We start from the raw sequence: 6,671 nt of genomic DNA on the forward strand, positions 1-6,671 counted from the left end.
GGTGGCACATGCCTGTAAACCCACTGATGGGGAGGCTCAGATAGAAGGATCACTATGAGTTTGAGCTGCATAGGGAGAGCCTATAACAAATTTTAAAAAAGAAAAACTAAAGAAAGAGAAGAGCAAGAAAAATTTATCCAAAACTTAATAGATGAGGCCAAGAAGATTAATCCAATACTAATTTTAATTAGATAAAATTTACAGGACATTTAGTTTCTGAGGATCATGTCTGTGAGTCAAGATTCTCGATCCTGAGACAATGGCCCAGATGGGACAGAGCCTGAAGGCGTCATCGAGAGTAATTGGAATGAGATTGTTGACAGCTTCAGTGACATAAGCCTCTCTGAGTCCCTTCTTCATGGCATCTATGCCTATGGTCTTGAGAAGCCCTCTGCCATCCAGCAGTGTGCCATTTTTCCTTGTATCAAAGATTATGATGTGATTATGCAAGCCCAATCTGGGACTGGGAAAACAGTCACATTCACCATATCCATTCTATAATAGATTGAATTAGATCTACAGGCTACCCAGGCTTTGGTTCTGGATCCCACTTGAGAATTGGCTCAGCAGATACAAAAGGTGGTCATGGCATTAGGATATTACATGGGTGCCTCATGCCATGCCTGTATTTGGGGGCACCAAGTGCACACTGAAGTAAAGAAGCTGCAAATGGAAGCTCCCCATATCATCGTGGGAACCCCTGACCATATGTTTGATATGCTTAACTGCAGATATCTGTCTCCCAAATACTTCAAGATGTTTGTGTTAGATGAAGCTGATGAAATGTTAAGCCGTGGATGCAAGGACCAGATTTATGACATATTCCAAAAGCTCAAAAGCAACACCCCAGTGGTTTTGTTGTCAGCCACAGTGCCTTCTGAGGTGATCAAGAAGTTAATGAGAGACCTCATTCAGATTCATGCCAAGAAGGAAGAGTTGACCCTGGAGGTTATCCACCAATTCTACATCAATGTGGAATGAGAGAAATAGAAGCTGGACACATTATGTGACTTATATGATACCCTGACAATCACTCAGGCAGTCATCTTCATTAACACCCAAAGGAAGGTTGATTGGCTCACAGAGATGTATGCCCAAGACATCACTGTCTCTGACTATGGACCAAAAAGAATGAGATGTGATCATGAGGGAGTTTTGGCCTGGCTCCAGAAGAGTATTGATTACCACTGACTTATTGGCCATATCCAAAAATGGATATGCATGGCAAAAAATATTATTCACAACCAAAAGAACATTCGAAAAACTTCTCAAGGATATCCTAGATAGAAACAATAAAGCCAATAATGCCAAAAGTCTTATGCAAAGAATATATGAATCAGGTAGGCAGAAGCTATATCAAATAAATAGCCTCATGAGAGAAGAACAATCTAGATGAAATTAGTAAAGGATGAAAATTATTAATCTCTGAGAAGAAATTAAAGAAATGGGTAACAAAATTTACAAAAAATCAGAAAGAAAAGATCTGTACTTTGAGAGAATAAACAAAATAGAAAACCCTTAGCCACACTTACCAGAAGAAGTGAAAAGATGTGTATCATGGTGTTACAAATGAAACCAGTTAAATCACAACAGATCAATGATAATTATTTTGAGACTCTGTACTTTAATGAATTAGAGAATTTGGAAGAACTACATAGATTTCTACATACATGTGAACTACCAAAAACTGAACAAAGAAGATGTTAAAATCCCAAATAATGTAATATCAGTCAACAAAATTCAATAAATGACTAAAACATGCCCTACTCACTAAGAAAAGCCTAGATGCTAATGGATTCACTGCCAAATTTCATAAGAATTTTAAAGAGGATCTAACATCAACACTCCCCAAATTCTTTAATGAGATGGAAAGGGAAGACATACTTCCAATCTGATTTTCTGTACCTATCTAAAAAGGCAAACTCTAACCCAGTATCTCCAAAGAATATACACACAAAATTCCCAACAAGACACTAGCAAACTGAATGCAACAAATCACCGATAAGCTCATATACCATGACCAAGAAGGCTTCAACCCAAGGATGCAAGGTTGATACAAAGTCTACAAAGCAATCACGCAAACAAAAGCAAGAACTATAGGTAAAAAGAAAGCCTTTAATGAAATTAAATATCTATTCATGATACTAAAAAAAAATCAACTCTGAAGAAAGTAGGTAAAGAAAGATAAAAATCATTTGCAACACCATCATTCTGGTCTTCTGAATACGTGCTACTTGTCATGACATGCCAGTTGCTGTCATGCTTTCTCTCAGGTAGATGTCTGTTTAAAAAGGAAGGGGGTGGTGAATGAACACAGGAGACAGGAAAAGGGAAGTTGCTGGACTGTCCGTATACAATGCTGTATATGGTTAGATTTCTAAACTTCTATGTAAAAATATGCAATTGTCTATTCCTATTTTTAAATATGTTTTTTAATTTTTTTCTTCATATTCTGTAGGGACTTAAAGTTTAACATATCAATACTTGATGAAGAATACCTGTTCCATGTTATGCCTAAGATGTTTAATACTCAGACAGATAGTTAGGTTAAGTTCAACAGCCTAGGTTTAGGGTAATAACAATTAGCTTCTCTTTTGGAAGGTTAACAGCTTAAGTTTGCAGACCAAAAATTAGACAAAAAGGAGGGTTACAAGGACAGTCAACATTTTGACCCTAGCCTTTCAAGGTTAGTGAAAACTCAGGACATAAGAGAACCTGTACTATAACATCATGTAATTCACTTATGTCCCAAATTTTCTGATCAAGGAGATTATGGGGCCACAGAGGAAAGTGATCAATGATGTAGAGTGTGCCTAAGGAAAGTCACATGGAGAGAAAACATTCTCTCAGGCTTTCACAGAGAGCAAACTGGTCAAGCAATGGCCATGACTCATCCACATGGCTGACACTGACAAAGGATCTACAAAATGTGATACAGAATCTCAGGATAAGTCCGGAGGGGATTTGACTGACCTTATCAGATACAAAAGCTACATTTCTTGTTATATAGGACTTGCTTTATCTTGGTCTTAACCATCCATCAGAAAAGTATAAAAATGAAGTATAAAAAGTAAAGCCATATTAATATGCTGAGCTGTAAAAGGCTCAAGTCAACAACTTCTGACATCACCAGTCTTATGGAAAACCCACTACTATCATGGACTAGTGCACTATTTTGGAATATTTTGCTGAATTCACACAACTATAATATTTAAGTGACAAAACTAAACCAAATAAGGGCATACAAATGAAGGACCATTTTGTATCTGTATATTCAAAATAGGATAGATATACAACTCCATTCTCCTAATTCAATGAATAGAATGGTTTATTCTAATAGCGTTTACAAACAGGATATCATGTCTGCATCTTGTACAATGAATAACCACTAAGACAACAACATGCAATGTATTAATTATTGAAACTGTCCTACTAATCGGATTTGAAGCTGTCTCATTGCTGTTTGTTTCTCAATAAAATTATGGAATAAAAGTAAAATTAAATTTAAAAAATCATTTTCAACAAACCCATGTCCAACACTACGCTAATTAAGGAAAAGTTAAAAGACCTTTTCCTCTAAAATCAGAAACAATGATTGCAGTAGCATCATTCCTGTTCAATATAGCACTCAAAATATTATATAGAGCAATTGTGCAAGAGAAAGAACTAAAATGGATATATACACATAGGAAATGAAAATTGAAGCTATCTGTTGTAGTCATGCTTTACAAGGGAACAGATTTAATACAGAATATATAATTTATAGGTTTATTTTAAATATTGATCCAAAGAGACAAATTCAAAAGAATGCAGGTTTCTTCACATAATAAGAAACCCAAAGAACCCAGTTGAGAGCCTGAATCCCACAGCAATGTCCTACACTATTCCACTGAAATCCTAGAGCCCAAGGGAGTGCCCCTCCACAAGTTCAACTGCAGACCCAGAGCCAGCAACAATATCTCATGCAACTTCTATTTCATGGTGCTTTACAAGTGTGTATTAGCATTGCACACACACATTCTTCAGAAGCAGCATACTGACAGCTGTTGGAATTGTAAATGACAGAATGCTTCTTTGAAGCTGAGTTCTCCTTTATTTTCTCCATAGACTTTTCCACCCGAAGAAATGCTTAGAAGCTAACTGAATAGGTATGAAGTGAAGATATACAAAATCTAAATCCATAAGTAAAAGGAAACAACTCCAAAAGTCAAAACAAGTAACACTGTAAATGATACAAGGATAAATAAGCAAAGAATAGGAAACCATAAAAGCAAAACAAAATGGTTTTTTGAAGAAACATAACGAACAAACAAAGGCAGAATGAACCAGAAATGAAACAATGAGAAGGCACAAACTACAAAATTCAGGAATTAAAAGGAAATGTGAGTACTGACTTTAAAGAAATAAAATATATCATTATAGAACATTATAAAGAATATCAATGAACTACATAACTTAGACAAAGCAGACAAATTCTTAGAAAGACGCAAATTACCAAAGCATACTTAAGAAGAAATACACAATATGAATTGATTTATAATTTAGGAGAGATAAAACTTATAATTTAAGAAATCCTATAAAGAACATTTAAAGCCTGGATGACTTCACTGATGAATTCTAACGAACATCACAGAAAAATGGACACCAAGTATTTGAAAACTATTTCATAAAACTTAAGATAAAGCAATACTTTCCAACTCATTCAATAATACCTCTACTAACAATATTATTAGCAAAGCTATCAAAAAAGAAATACTATAAAACAATACAAATTCACAATCTCACAAAGGAAGTAAGCAATCTATACAATGAAAATAATAGTATTTTGGGGAAAAAAAAGATTGAAGAGGATTTCAGAAAATGGAAAGATATTTCTTGCTCCTGTATTGAAAGAACCAACATTGTGAAAATGGCCACATTCCCAAGACTGTTAAACAGATTCAATGCTATCCCCATTAAAATATCATTACTACTTCTCAGACCTAGAGAAAAACGTTCCTAAAATTCATCTGGAAACAGAAGAGACCAGAATATCAAAAGCAGTCCCATGCAATGAATGAAAGGCAGTAGGCATCACAATGCCTGATCTGAATTTATACTACAAAGCTATTGTGATAAAAATCAGTATGGTACTGGCAAATAAATAGACTTGAGGGTCAATGAAACAGATTAGAAGATGCAGACACAACTACAAATACACTCCGTCATGGTACCTTCGACAAATGAGCCAAACATGTTCCCTGGAAGAGAGTTGGTCTCTTCAATAAATTGTACTGGAAAAACTGGCTTTCCATAGTTCCAAAGGCAAAAATTAGACTAATGTCTATCACCATTCACAAAACTGCAGTCAAAATGAATCAAAGACTTAGATATTAAAACAGAACACTAAAACTTCCAGAGGAAAAAGTAAATAGAAACCTTAAAAACGTAAGAGTAAGTAGAGAGTTCATGAACAAAAACGAAAGCATATGGAAAATACTTCAAAGAATAAACAATTAGGATCTCATCATTTGGAAAAGTTTCTGCAGAAAAAAAAAAATCTCCATAGAGTAAAAAGAAAACTCATGAATTGGAAAAAAATTGTAACCAATTGTCTCTCAGACAAAGGACTTCTCTCTAAAACGTATAAACAATTTTTGAAAACCAGGCCCCAAAAATTCAATCCAAAACTGGGCATCTGAGATGAATATACTCTTCACATATGAAAAAATTCACAAGGCAAATAGATTAAAAAATGTTCAACACCATTCTTCATTCAAGAGGTGCAAATTAAAACAATGCTGAAGTTGATGGAACGGAAGCCACTGGATCCAACCAGCCCATTCAACCTCAGCGGGCCTAACTGAAGAGAGTATGGGCCCAGTAGCCCCTGGGCACCACCAGCCCATTCCACCTCCACAGGCCTACTGGAAAGGAGCAGCAGGACTGGAAACCAATGGGAGCAGCTGGCCCGTTCTTCCTTGGCAAGCCTACCAGGAAGGAGCCACAACACAGGAAGCCACAGGGTGCAGCTGGCCCATTGTACATCTGAGGGCCTACCAGGAAGGAGCTTTGGGTCCAGCAGCCACTGGGCACCTACTGCCCATTCCATCTCACCGGGCCTACCAGGAAGGACCTTCAGGGCTGGACGACACCAGGCACATGCTACCCATTCCATACTGCTGGACCCAGCTGAGCTCAGACTGAGGCTTAAAACTACAGGAACATTCTCATAATACAGAGGTGGCAGTAGGTATCCGGGGTGAGCTAGTCTGCCTGGAAGACTCTAGGTGTATAAAGGGAAAGTGCCCAGATGGAACTCAAGGGAATTAATTTAAATATAAATTCCCAATATAAGATCTGCTTTGCTATACAGCTATAATGTTTGCTCCTATGGTCTAAAGTACAAACCCAGTAATTACAAAGATTTGTCATTTCTAAAATTCACTAGCTGTTATTAGTATTGCTAATTGTTCTGCTGTAAATAGGAAACCATAACTGTCTTAACCACAAGTTTTCCCTTGGGTAATAATATCAGGAAGTGCTTGGGTAATAACTTCACAAAAGCCCTATAGTGAAGACCAAAGGACAGTGCCAAACAGAGACCAATATCTCACACTCAATCAACAGAGAAGGAAAAATCTTGGGACACACAAAACAAGACTCTCTGAGAAAGAATATATATATATATA

At 36.5% G+C, this 6,671-nt stretch overlaps 1 pseudogene; it reads left to right on the forward strand.

Annotated features, from left to right (window-relative positions):
* Window positions 1–225: 225 nt before the first annotated feature.
* Window positions 226–1,396, forward strand: LOC101585040 (annotated as a pseudogene).
* Window positions 1,397–6,671: the final 5,275 nt, after the last annotated feature.

The sequence above is a fragment of the Octodon degus genome, unplaced genomic scaffold (assembly GCF_000260255.1).
Source record: "Octodon degus isolate 3935 unplaced genomic scaffold, OctDeg1.0 scaffold00042, whole genome shotgun sequence".
NCBI lineage: Eukaryota > Metazoa > Chordata > Mammalia > Rodentia > Octodontidae > Octodon > Octodon degus.